The 16,479-nt window shown below is 40.5% G+C and overlaps 1 protein-coding gene across 1 annotated transcript in view; it reads left to right on the top strand.

Moving 5' to 3' along the window:
- The window catches only part of LOC126942104 (glycine cleavage system H protein, mitochondrial-like), a 290,077-nt gene that overhangs the window by 110,487 nt on the left and 163,111 nt on the right, over positions 1-16,479 (top strand). The window lies entirely within an intron of this gene.

The raw sequence follows: 16,479 nt of genomic DNA, 5'->3' as shown, positions 1-16,479 counted from the left end.
AGAATCATTTCTATGAGGTGGAAGGAGAGAAGGCCATTTCAGACTCAGTTTAAGGAGAAATGAGTGAAGAAATTAGAAGAAAGTAAGACTATGCAGTTCTCTTTTTCATATTAAGTCATCAATATAATTTTTTCATCTATTATATGAAAGCTTGCATGGCTGTTCTTTATTTTATCCTTTAAATCCTTTACAAAGATACTCAAGATTTCTTTTTTCAAAAATTTTAGATTTAGGGGGCACCTGTGCATGTTTGTTACATTGGTGTATTGCACAATGTTAGGGACTGGGCTTCTAGCGTGCCCGTCACTCAAAAACTGAACACTGTGTTCAATAGGTAATCGTTCAGTCGTTACTCCCACCTCTCTCTGCCTTTTTTTTTTTTTTGGAGTCTCCAGTGTTTATTATTTCCATTTTTATGTCCATGTGTACCCATCGTTTACCCCTCATTTTAAGTGAGAACCTGCAGAATTTGATTTTCTGCTTCTGAGTTAGCTCTCTTAGGATAATAGCCTTCAGCTTCATCTACGTTGCTGTAAAGGACATGATTTTATTTTTTTTATGGCTACATAGTATTCCACAGTGTATATGAAGCATGTTTTCTTTTCTTTTTTCTTTATTTCTCTTTTTTTTTTTTTTTTTTTTTTTTTTGAGATAGCGCTTCACTCTGTTGCCCAGGCTGGAGTGCAGTGGCACGATCTCGGCTCACTGCAACCTCTGCCTCTTGGGTTCAAGTGATTCTCCTGCCTCAGCTTCCTAAGAAGCTGGGATTACAGGTGGTGGCCACCACACCCAGCTAATTTTTATATTTTTTGTAGAGTCGGGGTTTCACCATGTTGGCCAAGCTGGTCTCGAACTCCTGACCTCAAGTGAGCCGCCTGGCTTGTGATCGTCCCAAAGTCCTGGGATTACAGGTGTGAGCCACTATGCCTGGCCATATGTAGCATATTTTCTTTATCCAGTCAACTGTTAATGTACACTTAGATTGGTTCCATGAATTTTCTATTGTGACTAGTGCTGGAATAAACATAGGAGAGCAGGCTGGGCGCTGTGGCTCGTGCCTGTAATCCTAGTACTTTGGGAGGCTGAGACAGGTGGATCATCTGAGGTCAAGAGTTCGAGACTAGTTGGGCCAACAAGGCGAAACACTGTCTCTACTAAAAATAGAGAAATTAGCTGGACGTGGTGGCATGCACCAGTAATCCAAGCTACTCGACTCGGGAGGCTGAGGCAGGAGAATCGCTTGAACCTGGGAGGCAGAGGTTGCAGTGAGCCGAGATCGCGCCATTGCACTCCAGCCTGGGCAACAAAAGCAAAACTCAAAAAATAAATAAATAAATAAAATTTTTTTAAAAAGTAAATAAAAATAAACATAAGAGTGCAGGTGTTTCTTTTCCTTTGGGTAGGTACCCAGTAGCGAGATTGTTGGGTCGAAGGCGAACTCTATGTTTAATTCCTTGAGATATCTATACACTGATTTTCATAAAGGTAGAACCAATCTACCTTCCCACAAACAGTGTACAAGCATTCCCTTTCCTCTGCATCCATGCCAACACCTGTTGTTTTTGACGATTTATTAATAACACCAAGAGGAAGCAAAGAAATGGAGCCACAGCTAGCAGAAGAATGAGATCAAAGGATGGACTTTTCTCTATTGCCTGGATTAAAAGTTTTAATTGCCCAGCACTTTGGGAGGCCAAGGCGGGTGGATCACGAGGTCAGGAGATCGAGACCACTCTGGCTAACACGGTGAAACCCCGTCTCTACTAAAAGTACAAAAAACATTAGCCAGGCGCAGTGGCGGGTCCCTCTAGTCCCAGCTACTCAGGAGGCTGAGGCAGGAGAATGACATGAATTGGGGGGGCGGAGCTTGCAGTGAGCGGAGATCGTGCCACTGCACTCCAGCCTGGGCGATAGAGCGAGACTCTGTCTCAAACAAAACAAAACAAAAAAATTAAATTGACGGAGAAGTTGCAGTTTTACTGAAGCAGCTCCACAAATGGAAAGGCTTTTATTTTTTGTTCACTATTTCAAGAAAATTTTTTCACCATTTTTTGTGAAGCATCCTTAAGATTGTTGGCCTCACTATATTTTTATTTGCTAATATCCTGAAATCAACTTTCTGCTTCAGACAAGCATTGAAAAAAGTGGCTTATAGACCTTGAATCTGGAAACATGTCAGCGGAGAAGTTTAACTGTCTTTCTTTTTAATTATTTCAATTTCTTTGTTAAATACTTCTGAAAGCATTCTGAATTCCATCTTTGTGTTATCTTGAATTTCTTTTGAGTTTCCTCAACACGGCTATTTTTCTCTGCCTGAAAGGTCACATCCCTCTATTTCTCCAAGATTGGTCCCTGGTGCCTTATTTAGTTCATCTGGTGAGGTCATGTTTTCCTGGATGGGGTGTTGATGCCAATAGATGTTCTTCAGTGTCTAGGCATTGGAGGGTTACGTATTTGTGGTAGTCGTCACTGTCTGGGCTTATTTGTAGCCATTCTTTTTGGGAAGGCTTTCTGGATATTTGAAAGAACTCGGATGTGGTGATCGAAGCAGTATCTGCTTTAGAGGATACCCCAAGCCCAGTAACGTGACGCTTCTTGCAAACTCTTAGAGGTACCGCATTGATGGTCTTGGACAAGATCCAGGAGAATTCTTTGAGTTACAAGGCACAGACTCTTGCTCTCTTCCCTTAATTTCTCCCAAACACAGAGTCTCTCTGTGCTGGGCTGCCTGGAGCTGTAGAAAGGTGACACAAACACCATTGTGGCCACAACCACTTTGACTGCTGTGGGTTAGACCTGAAACCAGCACAGTACTGGTTCTCCCACAAGGCTTTCTGTAACCACTGCCTGGCTGCTGCCTATGTTTGCTCAAGAACCTGGGGCTCTAATATCAGCAGGTGGCAAAGTCCCCCAGGCCCTAGGTGGGTCCAGAAGTGCCATCCAGGAGTCAGGGACTGGAGTCAAAAACCTTAGAAGCCTACCTGGTGTTCTATTGTATTGTGGCTGAGCTGGCACTCAGACCACAAGGCATAGTCCTTCCCACTCTTCCCTGCTCTTTCCAAAGGCCGTGGTCACCCCATAGCCCATAGCCACGCCACAAGGAACACCGCCGGACTCCCTCTGATGTTCTCTTAGGGCTCAGCAGCTCCTAGGTCAGCTTGTAGTGAATGCTGCCTGGCCTGGGGCTCACCTTCCAGGGCAGTGGGCTCTCCTCTGGCCCAGGGCGGGTTCAGAATTGCTGTTCAAAAGTCAAGTCCTAGAGTCAGTGACTCCAAGACCCCGATTGGTGCTCTACTTCCTGTGGCCATGCTGGTACCTAAGGTGCACGACCAAGTCCCCTTTACTTTTCCCTCTGCTTTACTCAAGCAAGAGCCTTGCCCCATAACAACCACAGATGGGAATGTGCTGAGTCTCAGCTGAAGCTGCAGGTCTTAGAGGCTCACCCAAGGCCCTCAGCATAGTACCTGGGTATCACTGCATGTTATTCAGAGTCCAAGGTGATAAATAACTATTCAGTTAGCAGGTGATGAATGCTTCCAGGAATGAGTCCTTTCCTTGAAGACAGCAGGTTTTCTTCTGGCACAGGGTGTGTCTAGAAATGCCATCTGCAAGCTAGGGCCTGGAAAGAGGGCCTCATGCCTCCAACCAGTGCCCTATCCTGCTGTGGCTGAGCTGATATCCTAGATGCAAGGCAAAGCCTTCCCCATTCTTCCCTCTCCTCTCCTCAAATGAAAGAAAGGCGTATGTTTTGGAGCTGTGAGCTGTGCAGCTTGGAGTTAGGGGAGGAGATGCCGGTACTCCCTTGGCTGCCCAAGCTGGTGTTTTGGTATGTCATGTGCACTGTTTCCAAGTCCCCTGTTTCTGGCCCTCGTTGAGCACTAGGACTAGCCTAAGAGTTGCAGTCCTTACAGTCTAGACTGCCTTTCCAGGTTCCTTGGAGACACAGAATGCTGTAGCTGTCAGTGGTGAGATTCTCAAGTTCACTCAAGTTCAAGATCACTGGGATCTGATTCCCCTCTGGCTAGCGCTAGTTTAAATGCTTCCTCCATGAGCAGGCGTCAGCTGAATGTGGTCCAGTTTTCCTTTCTGCTCTAACAGGACGGCACTGAGTTCAATGCCTCACCAGTGCTGTGTTCTTCCTCTCCCAGCTCCCAGAGACCTCTGTACCACTATGCTGCTGCCAGGGAGCTGGGGGAGGTGGTACCAGAGATTCAGGGCTGTTTTTTTTTTTCTCTCTTCAGTCCCTCTTTCAGCAAGATAAAGTTAAAACCAGAAGCTACAAGTGCTCACCTGATTATTGGTTCTTATGAAGGTTTTTGTTTGTTTGTTTATTTTTTTTCAAGTTAGATACTTGTTAACTTGGCATCTTTGTAGGGGGGATAATCAGTGGAGCCTTCTATTCCACCATCTTGCTCCTTTGCCTTCATAATTGGCTTTCAAACTAACAAAATCATATCTACATTTCCACCTGTGTCTTAGGTTTACTTATGCACACACCAATTGTTTGATGGTCCCTGGAGTGGAGAATAATAGGAGAGTCCTTACAGCAGCAATCACATAGGAAATACAGTCCCCCAGAAGCTACATCAGTAACATTTCTTTGGTGGGTCCCAGAAAACAAAGAACTCTTTCTGAAAACAGCCATTAGATGTATTTAATCCTGTTTTGTTGGCATCCTGGAAGTGGATGATGGTAGAATTGGTCAGAATACTGATATATTTTAAAGGAAGAGCAAACTGTATTTCTTGGTGAATTGGATGTGGGGTGTGATGTAAAGAGAATAAAGAATGACTACCAAGATTTTTGCCCAAGACACTGGACGGGTGAAGAATTCATAAACTGAGTTTGGCAAAGCTGTGGATGGAACACATTTAAGGGAGAAGGATATCAAGAGATCAGCTTTGGGAATCTTGAATTTGACATAATTGTTGTGTGACCAAGTGCAGAGAGTTTAGTACATGAGTTGAGAGTTTAGAAGAGAGGTCTAAATTGAGGATATAAATTTGGGACTTTTAACAGATAACATTTCAAACTTGAGAGGTTGAGATTATCGAGGGAGTAAATGCAGCTAAAAAAGAGAAGGGGAACAGCATTGGGTCAATCCAAGATAAAGAGGTCAAGAGAAAAGGAGGAAGCAGTAGAGGACACCGAGATGGGGCAAGAAACCAAGAGATTCCAGCGTCCTGGTGGCTAAGTGAAGAAAGTTTATCAAGGAGGAAAGAGTAATCAACTGACAAGTTAAGTAAGATGAGGACTGATAACTGACCATTGTGTTTAGCAATGTGCAGGCCATTAATGACTTTCACAGAAATCATTTCTATGAGGTGGAAAGAGAGAAGGTCATTTCACACTGAGTTTAAAAAGAAATGAAGGAAGAAAATATTTAAAAAGTGAGAACAGGCAGTTTTTTCCTTTTGATTAATCAATATGATTTTATCATTTATTATTATATGAAAGCTTGCATATTCTTTAATTATTTTACCCTCTAAACCCTGCATAAAGAAAGTCAAGATTCTTTTTTTTTTCCAAAACTTTTGCATTCAGGGTGTACATGTGCATGTTTGTTACATGGGTGTATTGCATAATGGCAGGGATTGGGCTTCTGGGGTACCCATCACCCGAATACTGAACATTGTGTTCAGAAGGCAGTCTTTCTATCCTCACTCCCTCCTCTCTTTTCACCTCCTGGAGTCCCCAGTGTCTATTATCTCCATTTTTATGTTCATGTGTACTCATCATTCACCTCCCTTGTAGAAGTGAGAACATGCAGTATTTGATTTTCTGCTTCCGAGTTAGTTCATTTGGATAATAGACTCCAGCTTCATCCATGTTGCTGCCAAGGACAAGATTTCATGCTTTTCATGGCTACATAGTGTTCTATGGTATATATGTAGCAGATTTTCTTTATCCAGTCAAGTGTTGATGGACACTTAGGTTGGTCCCATGAATTTGCTATTGTGAATAGTGCTGTAATAAACATACAAGTCCAGGTGTCTTTTTTATATAATCATTTCTTTTCCTTTAGGGAGGTGCTCAATAGTGGGATTGCTGAGTCAAAATGTAGCTTTGTTTTTGATCCCTTGAGATATCTCCACACTGTCTTCCATCGAGGTAGAACCAATATACCTTCCCATGAAGAGCATACAAGCATTCCCTTTTCTCTGCATCCACGCCAACATCTGTTGTTTTTTGACTTTTTAATATTACCCAAAGACTAGGTGCTTCCTTCAGGGAGATTTCTGGCAAGAGGAGGCAAAGAAATGGGGCTGCAGCTAGCAGAAGAACGAGATCAAGAGATGGACATTTCTTTATGGTTCTGGCCTTAAAGTTTTAATTGATGGCGAGGTTGCAGTTTTATTGAAGTAACTCCAAAAATGGAAGGTGGTTGTTGTTGTTGTTCACTATTTAAAGAAAATTCTTTCCCAATATTTCTGAAGTATTCTTGATATTGTTGGCCTCCCTCTATTTTTATTTACTTGACAGCACTGGGATTGACTATGCTGAAAGTAATTCAAAGCCCTTGAGGTGGCTCCTGGGTGTCGCTGCTGATTACCTTGACATCACCTTTCTGCTTCCCACAATCATTGAAAAAAGTGGTTTACAGACCTTGCATCTGGAAACATGTCAGTGGAGCAGTTTAATTGGCTTTCTTTTTATTTCAATCTCCTTGTTAAATACATCTGATAGGATTCCAAATTCCTCTTATGTTATCTTGAATTTCTTTGAGTTTCCTCAACACAGCTATTTTGAATTCTCTATCTGAATGAACACATATCTCTGTTTCTTCAAGACTGGTCCCTGGTCCCTTATTTAGTTCATCTGGTGAGATCATGTTTTCCTGGATGGTGTTGATGCTAATAGATGTTCTTCAGTGACTAGGCATTGGAGGGTTAGGTATTTATTGTCGTCTTCACTGGCTGTGCTTATTCATAGCCGTCCTTCCTGGGAAGGCATTCCAGATATTTGAAAGAACTTGGGTGTGGTGACCTAAGCTGTATCTACTTCATTGGATGCCCCAAGCCCAATAACACGATAATAGTAAAAAATAGGCACTTCTTTCTTTTTTATTATTATTATACTTTAACTTCCGGGGTACATGTGCAGAATGGGCAGTTTTGGTACATAGGTATACCCGTGCCATGGTGGTTTGCTGCACCCATCAACTCGTCACCAACATTAGGTATTTCTCCTAATGTTATCCTTCCTCTAGCCCCCGACTCCTCGACAGGCCCCAGAGTGTGATGTTCCCCTCCCTATGTCCATGTGTTCTCATTGTTCAACTTCCACTTATGAGTGAGAACATGTGCTGTTTGGTTTTCTGGTCTTGTGATAGTTTGCTGAGAATGGTGGTTTCCAGCTTCATCCATGTCCCTGCAAAGGACATGAACTCATCCTTTTTTATGGCCACATAGTATTCCATGGTGTATATGTGCCACATTTTCTGAATCCAATCTATTATTGATGGACATTTGGCTTGGTTCCAAGTCTTTGCTATTGTGAACAGTGCTGCAATAAACGTCAGTGATAGGCACTTCTTTCAAGGAGATTTGTGTTCTTACAGATTCTTAGAGGTATGGCCTTGATGGTCTTGGACAAGATCCAGGAGTGTTCTCTGGATTACCAGGCAGAGGCTCTGCTCTCTTCCCTAAATTTCTCCCAAACATACAGAATCTCTACATGCTGAGATGCCTGGAGCTGGGGGAAGGGTATCACAAACACCCCTGTGACCACCACTATAAGCGTGCTAGGTCATACCCGACGGCAGCACAGCACTGAGTCTCCCCCAACATCTGCCGTAACCACTGCCAGGCTGCTGCCTATGTTTACTCAAGGCCCTGGGGCTCTAGTATCAGCAGGCAGCAAAGCCAACAAAGCCTGTGTTTTTCCCTTTAGGTCAGGGAGATCTCCCAGGCCCCAGGTCGGTCCAGAAGTCCCATCTGGGAGTCAGGGACTGGACTCAATAACCTTAGAAGTCTACCTAGTGTTCTATTATATTGCGGCTGAGCTGGCCCTCAAACTACATGACACAGTCCTTCCCACTCTTCTGTCCCCTTTCCAAAGGCAGAGAAGCCTGATTCTGTAGCCATTGCCTCTCCAGGCCATGAGGAGCACTGCCAGTCTACCACTGATGTACTGTTAGGACCCAAAAGCCCTTAAGTCAGCTTGTGGTGAATGCTGCTGGACTGGGGCTTACCCTTCAGGGCAGACATCAGCCGAGTTTGGTCCAGTTCTTCTCTCTACTCTAGCAGGACAGCACTAAGTCCATTGCCTCACAATTGATGTTCTTCCTCCACCACTTCCCAGAGATGCTCTCTGTACCATGCTGTTGCTGCCAGGGAGTGTGTGGGGTGGGGGTGGGGAGGTGGGTGGAGATGATGCCCCCAATTCAGGGCTGTTTTTTCTATCTTTTCAGTGCCTCTTTCAGCGATATGAAGTTAAAACCAGGTACTATGAGTGCTCACCTGGTTTTGGTTCTTATGAAGGTGTTTTTTCTGGGCAGGTCCTTGTTAACCTGTGTCCTTCCATGGGGGATGATCAGCGGAGCCTTCTATTCTACCATCTTGCTCCTCTGCCTTTGTAATTGGCTTTCAAACTAACAAAATCATCTTTTCACCTTCAACTGTGTCTTAGGTTTACTTACGCACACACTAATTGCATTATGTTCCCTGGAGTGGAGAATAATAGGAGGGTCCTTACGGCAACCATCAGGTAAGAAATACTGGCTCCCAGAAAATACATCAGTGGCACTTGTTTTTCAATGGATCCTGACAAACAAACATCTGTCTCTGAAAACAACCATTGGATGTATTTCATCCTGAGTTTTTGGCATCATAGAAGTGGATCTGGTAGAATTGGTCAGAATATTTATATGTTTTTTTTAAAAAGTGCAAACTCTATTTTCTGGTGGATTGGATGTGGGATGCGATGAAAGGGGAAGAATTGAGAGTAATTACCAGGATTTGGCCCAAGACACTGCCCTGTTGAATAAGCCATCAACTGAGATTGGCAAAGCTGTGGATAGAACACGTTTAAGGGGGAAGGATATCAGAAGCTCAGCTTTGGGAATCTTGAACTTGAGATGCTTTTGTATGTCCAAGTGTGGAGAGTTGAATATATGGGTTTAGAGTTTAGTAGAGAGATTTGGATTGGGGATATATATTGGAGGGTTGTAACAGATAGATAACATTTCAAATCTGAGAGATTGCCATCACCAAGGTTGTAAGTACAGCTAAAAAGGAAGAGAAACAGCATTGGGTCAATCCAAGATAAAGAAGTCAGGAGAAAAAGAGGAAGCAGTAAGGGACACTGAGATGGAGCAAACAGTGAGATGAGAAGAAGCCAAGAGAGTTCAGTGTCCTGGTAGCTAAGTAAAGAAAGTTTATCAAGGAGGAAGGAATAATCAACTGGCAGGTTAAGTTAGATGAGGCCTGACCGCTGACCATTTTGTTGAGCAATACACAGGCCATTAATGACTTTTACAAAATCATTTCTATGAGGTGGAAGGGTAGAAGGTCATTCAGACTGAGTTTGAGGGGAGATGAATGAAGAAATTAGAAGAAAGTAAGACTATGTAGTTCTTTTTTCCTTTTGAATAATCAATATATATATTTTCATCTATTATTATATGAAAGCTTGTATAGTTATACTTTATTTTATCCTTTAAACCCTGCATAAAGAGGGTTAGTTTTTTTTTTTTTAATTTTAGATTTGGGGGCACATGTGCATTTTTTTTTTCTCCTGAGCGTATTGCATAATGGTAGGGATTGGGCTTCTAGTGTACCCGTCACTCAAATACTGAACATCGTGTTCAATAGATAATCTGTCAACCCGCACTCCCTCCTCTCTGTGCCCCATTTTGGAGCCCCCAGTGTCTATTATTTCTATGTTTATGTACATATGTACCCATCGTTTACCTCCCAACTTGTAAGTGAGAACATGCAGTATTTGACTTTCTGCTTCTGAGTTAGTTCACATAGGATAATAGTCTCCAGCTCCATCCATGTCACTGCAAAGGACAGAATTTCACTTTTTTGTGGCTACTTAGTATTCCCTGTTGTATATGTAGCACACTTTCTTTATTCAATCTACTATTGATGGACACTTACTTTGATTCTGTGACTTTCCTATTGTGAATAGTGCTGCAATAAACATAAGAGTTTAGGTGTCTTTTCATATAATGACTTCTTTTGTGGGGTGTATATACCCAGTATTGGGATTACTAGGTGGAATGCTAGGTCTTTTTTCAATTCGTGGAGATATCGCCATACTGTTTTCCATAGAGGTAGAACCAATTACATTCCCACCAACAGTGTGCTAGCATTCCCTTTTCTTTACATCCATGCCAACATCTGTTGTCTTTTGATATTTTATTATTAATAATACTTAAGGAATATGCACTTCTTTCAAGGAGATTTGTGAGAAGAGGAAGCAAAGAAATGGAGTCACGGCTAACAGAAGAATAAGATGAAAAGATGGACTTTCCTTTATTGCCTGTATTTACAGTTTTAATTGATGGTGAATTTGCAGTTTTGTTGAAGAAACTACGCAAATGGAAGGGGTTTTTTTGGTTCACTATTTAAAGAAAATTCTTTTACTGTATTTTCAGAAGCTTTCTTAATATTATTGACCTCGGTAGGTCCTGGCAGTCAAACTGCTCCCTTTAAAAAAAAAAAAAAAAAACATTAGATGCATTTGATCCTGTTTGGTTGGCATCACGGAGGTAGAGCTGGTAGAATTGGTCAGAATATTGATAAGTTTTAAAGGAAGACCAAATGTATATCCTGGATTGAAGATGTAATGTGATTGTAAGAGAAGAAGAAAGAATGACTACCAAGATTCTCTTGTTATAGTTTTATTAACTGTCTGTCCATTCTTTAGTTATTTGAAATTATTAATGGACTTTTTCCCAGAAAAGGAAGATTTATAGGGTTAACCCAGCTTGTAGCACTTTGCTATTGCAATAATAAATGTGTATGTCTATTTTCAGTGGCTGATAGAACAATGGATTTGAACTATAGCTTGGACTTACCAGATATTTGAACATTCTACCCAACAGCTGCAGAATATACATTCTATTTGTCAGCAGATGAAACATTCTCCAAGACAGACCATGTGATAGGCCACAAAACGAGTCTCAATAAATTTAAGAAAATTGAAATTCTATCAAGTACTCTTTCAGAACACAGTGGGATTAAGTTGAAAATCAACCCCAAAAGGAGCCCTCAAAACTATGCAAATACATAGAAATTAAATAACCTGCTCCTGAATGATTGTTGGGACAAGAATGAAATCTAGATGGAAATTAAAAAATTCTTTGAAAAGAATAATAACAGCGACACAACGTACCGAAAACATATTAAAACCTGTGGGATACAGCAAAGGCAGTGCTAAGAGGAAAGTTCAAAGCCTTAAATGCCTGCATCAAAGAGTCTGAAGGAGCACAAATAGACAATCTAAGGTCACAACTCATGGAACTAGAGAAGCAAGAACAAACCAAAGCCAAACCCAAAAGAAGAAAAGCAATAACCAAGATCAGAGCAGAACAAAATGAAATTGAAACAAAAAAGTACAAAAGATAAATGAGACCAAAAGCTGATTCTTTGAAAAGATAAGTAAAATTGATGGACCACTAGTGAAATTAACCAAGAAAGAAGAGAGAAGATCCAAATAAGCTCAATTAGAAATAAATTGGGAGATATTACGACCAGTACCACAGAAATACAAAGAGATCACTCAAGGCTGCCATGAGCACCTTTCTGTGGGTAAACTAGAAAACCTAGAGGAGACTGATGAATTCCTGGAAATAAACAACCCTCCTAGATCAAACCAGGAAGAATTAGAAACCCTGAAAAGACCAATAACAAGCAGCCAGATTGAAATCCTAATAAAAAAATTGCCAATAAAAAAAAGTCCAGGACCAGACAGATTCACCACTGAATTCTATCAGACATTCAAAAAAGAATCGGTATGAATCCTGTTGACACTATTCCACAAGATAAAGAGGAAATCCTCCCTAAATCATTCTATGAAGCCAACATCACCCTAATACCAAAACCAAGAAAGGACATAACAAAAAAAGAAAAGTACAGACCAATATCACTGATGAATATACATGCAAAAATTCTCAACAAAATACTAGCTAACCAGATCCAACAACTTATCAGAAAGGTACTCCGCCACGATCAGATGAAACCCACTGCATCCCTGCATACCAAAAAATGCAATCATGGTTTAACATACACAAATCAATACATGTGATACATCATGTAAACAGAATTAAAAACAAAAGTCATATTATCATCTCAATAGATGCAGAAAAAGCATTGGACAAAATCCAGCACCCCTTTATGATTACAACCCTCAGCATAATAGTCATAGAAGGGACATAACTTAAAGTAGTAAAAGCCGTCTATGACAAACCCACAGCCAATATAATACTGAACGGGAAAAAGTTGAAAGCATTCCCTCTGAGAACCGGAACAAGACAATGATACCCACTCTCACCACTTCTATTTCAACATAGAACTGGAAGCCCTAGCCAAAGCAATCAGACAAGAGAAAGAAATAAAGGGCATCCAAATCAGTAAAGACGAAGTCAAACTGTTGCTGTTTGCTGATGATAAGATTGTATACCTAGAAAATTCTAAAGACTCCTCCAAAAGCTCCTAGAGCTGAAAAATAAACTCAACAAAATTTCAGGATACAAAATTAATGTTCACAAACTAGTAGCTCTGCTATACATCAACAGCAACTAAGCTGAGAAACAAATCAAGAACTCGACCCCTTTTACAATAGCTGCAACAAAATGAATAAAATACTTAGGAATATACCTAACCAAGGAGGTGAAAGACCTCTACGAGGAAAACTACAAAACACTGCTGAAAGAAATCATAGATGACACAAATGGAAACACATCCCATGCTCTAGCATCCCATGTGAAATTTCGACATTGTGAAAATGACCATACTGCCAAAAGCAATCTACAAATTCCATGCAATTCCCATCAAAATACCACCATCATTTTTCACAGAAAACAATCCTAAAAAAAAATCCTAAAATTCATATGGAACCAAAAAAGAGCCCACATACCAAAGCAAGACTCAACAAAAAGAACAAATGTGGAGGCATCACATTACTTGACTTCAAGCTATACTGTTAATATAAGGTCATAGTCATCAAAACAGCATGGTACTGGTACAAAAGTCAATAGACCAATAGAACGGAATAGAAAATCCAGATATAAAGTCAAATAGTTACTGCCAACTGATCTTTGACAAAGTAAACAAAAATATAAAGTGGGGGAAATGACACCCTATTCAACAAATGGTGCTGGGATAATTGGCAAGCCACGTGTAGAAGAATGAAACTGGATCCTCACCTCCCACCTTATACAAAAAATCAGCTCAAGATGGATGAAGACTTAAATCTAAGACCCAAAACTGTAAAAATTCTAGAAGATAACGTCAGAAAAATCCTTCCAGACACTGACTTAGGCAAAGGCCTCATGATCAATAACTCTAAAACAAATGCAACAAAAGCAAAAAGATAAATAGATGGGACTTAATTAAACCAAAAACTTCTGCACAGCAGAAGAAGCAATCCGGAGAGTAAACACACAACCCACAGAGTGGCAGAAAATCTTTGCAACCTGTACGTCTAACAAAGGACTAATATCCAGAATCTACAAGGAACTCAAACAAGTGATCGTGAATAAACTAAATAGTCCTATCAAAAAGTGGGCCAAGGACCTGAATAGAAAATTCTCAAAAGAAGATAAACAAGTGGCCAAAAAACATATGAAAAAATGCTCAACATCACTAATGATCAGGGAAATGCAAATCAAAACCACAGTACAATACCACCTTGCTCCTGCAAGAATGGCCAAAATAAAAAAATATTTAAAAAGTAGATGTTGGTGGGGATGCGTTGAAAAGGGAACACTTTTACACTGCTGGTGGGAATGTAAACTAGTACAACCACTATGGAAAACAGTGTGGAGAATTCTTCAAGAACTAAAAGTAGAACTACCATTTGATCCAGCAGTCCCACTACTGGGTCTCTACCCAGAGGAAAATAAATCATTATTTTAAAAAGATTCTTGCACACGCATTTATGGCAGCACAATTTGCAATTGCAAAAATATAAAACCAGCTCAAATGTCCATCAATCAACGAGTGCATAAAGAAATTGGGGTGTATATGTATACCATGGAATACTACTCAGCCATGAAAAGGAACAAACTATTGGCGTTCACAGCAACCTGGATAAAACTGGAGACCATTATTCTAAGTGAAGTAACTTAGGAATGGAAAACCAAACATTGTATGTTATCATTCATAAATGGGATCTAAGCTATGATGATGCAAAAGCATAATAATGATATAATGGACTTATGCAAAGGCATAAGAATTACACAATGGTTTTTTTTTGTGTGTGTGTGTGTGTCAATGATATAATTAATGTTTGGGTTATGCATTACAAGATTTTCTTGAGAACAAAGGCCAGCTCAGCTGGTGAACACTGTCACACTCATAATGACAGCCTGGCCACACTCTGCATCTGTCCCCCAGAATGTTCCTTTACTTGTTCTACTGACTGAACTTTTCAACCCAGCTGAAAATCCATTTTTGTTTCATTTTCTCTTCTAGCCATAAAACTATTAAAAGATTCAAATGAAATCCATAGCCCGGACATATCTCACCACTCAGTCAACTGATAATTCCTGAGAAATACTCTCTGGTTTGAATTCCAGGAAGAAGTTAGAGGAAGAGGTATTTCTTTCTCAGAGAAGGAGCTATCGAGCATCTGCTCTAAGCCAGACACTTAGTAGTAAACACAAAGCTGCTCTCAGTGAACTGGCAGACGATGAGAAGCGGCCACGCCGTGGCTGTTCTATGAGAGTAGAGGCATGGGATTGTCCCATCAGTCATGTGAAGGGTGTGATGGAGAGAGAAAGGCCAGGAATCACACTGATGTTTCTGTATAAAAGAAGCGAAGGGAGGGAGGGAAGGAGAGAGGGAATAAATGTGGATCTCCTTAAAAGGAAACACCGGGTTATCAATACCTGGCATAAAACCATGGCATTGAAAGTTATGCATTCAGTGAACATTTGTTGAGCACTTACCTTGTGACAGGCAATTTATGAAGTGCTGGGATGTTCCAGGATAGAGAGGAGGCTGAGCAAACCCACCTTGCTGTATAGAGTGGTCGAACCTTGCTGGAGGAATGAGAAAAACAGAACACAAAATAGTCACAAAGAGCTCTCGGCAACAAGAAGGATGGTTGCTGAGTTCCAAACTGTGATTAAATTTTTAAAAAAATTTTTTTACTGTATTGTGACCTTTATTTTTAAAATGTTTATACAAGTCATTTAAGTAATATAATACCTTCTTGTGTGTAAAATTCAGATATTACAGATTTATACCTTGACCTCATTTCTTCCAAACCCAGTGTCCCCCCTACAAGGAATGCCTTCTTTTGACATTTTCTAGTACATTTATGAGTGTTTGTGTGTACCTATGAGATCAATTTTATTTTTTTGTCTTTAAAATAATTAGTCTCATATTATGCATGTTTTCTTCATGCCTTTTCATACTACAGCATTTCTTGAAGATATAGCCATGCCAGTACTGATAATTTTGTTTTTCTTTTATATATAGTCTATACACTGGCTACTTGATTAAAAACTGTATTGCAAAAAATTTCAAATGTATGCAAAAGTAGAGAACCGTCATCCCTAGATTATTTTAAAGCAAATCTCAGCTATTATATAATTTCATACACAAAACCTAAAGTTTTTCAGGGGAACAGTGTGTGCTGGGAAAGATGTAATTGAAAAGAAAGACTGAAAGCAAGTCATAGGGCATAATGGATTTCTGAAGAAATAGTTGTAACCAGCTTTACCCATGTCCCTACAAAGGACATGAAGTCATCATTTTTTATGGCTGCATAGTATTCCATGGTGTATATGTGCCACATTTTCTTAATCCACCAACATGGCACATGTGTACATATGTAACAAACCTGCATGTTGTGCACATGTACCCTAGAACTTAAAGTGTAATACAAAAAAATTAAAAAATAGTTGTAACCAGCAGAAATATGGGCAATTGCGCAGAGGATTTGGAAGTCAAAGAAGATCAATCTCTGTGGATCACTGACAGGATTGCTGGAATGCCTGAGAAGGAAATAACATCAACATCTTTATGCACAACTTACTAGGTGGCCAGATGCCCTGAACTGATATTTCTTCCCCAGTTCAGATGAATAACTGGGATATTACTCAAAATCCTGTTGCATATCTGTTTCAAGGAAAAGCAGTTCCTCTTTCCCTTCTGTGGTAATTTCTTATCAGCCACAGTTCTGGGCAGGGTGTGAGGGTGGTTACCTAGAATGGGGTTTCCAAATCTCCTCAATTGTGACCTCTGACCCTTTTCGTTTCTTCCATGTCCATACCTAGAGTCAAAATCCAAGGAATGC

This window comes from Macaca thibetana, chromosome 19 (assembly GCF_024542745.1).
Source record: "Macaca thibetana thibetana isolate TM-01 chromosome 19, ASM2454274v1, whole genome shotgun sequence".
Classification (NCBI taxonomy): domain Eukaryota; kingdom Metazoa; phylum Chordata; class Mammalia; order Primates; family Cercopithecidae; genus Macaca; species Macaca thibetana.
The sequence above is the reverse complement of the archived record's forward strand: the minus strand, read 5'-3'. Positions and strand labels throughout refer to the sequence as shown.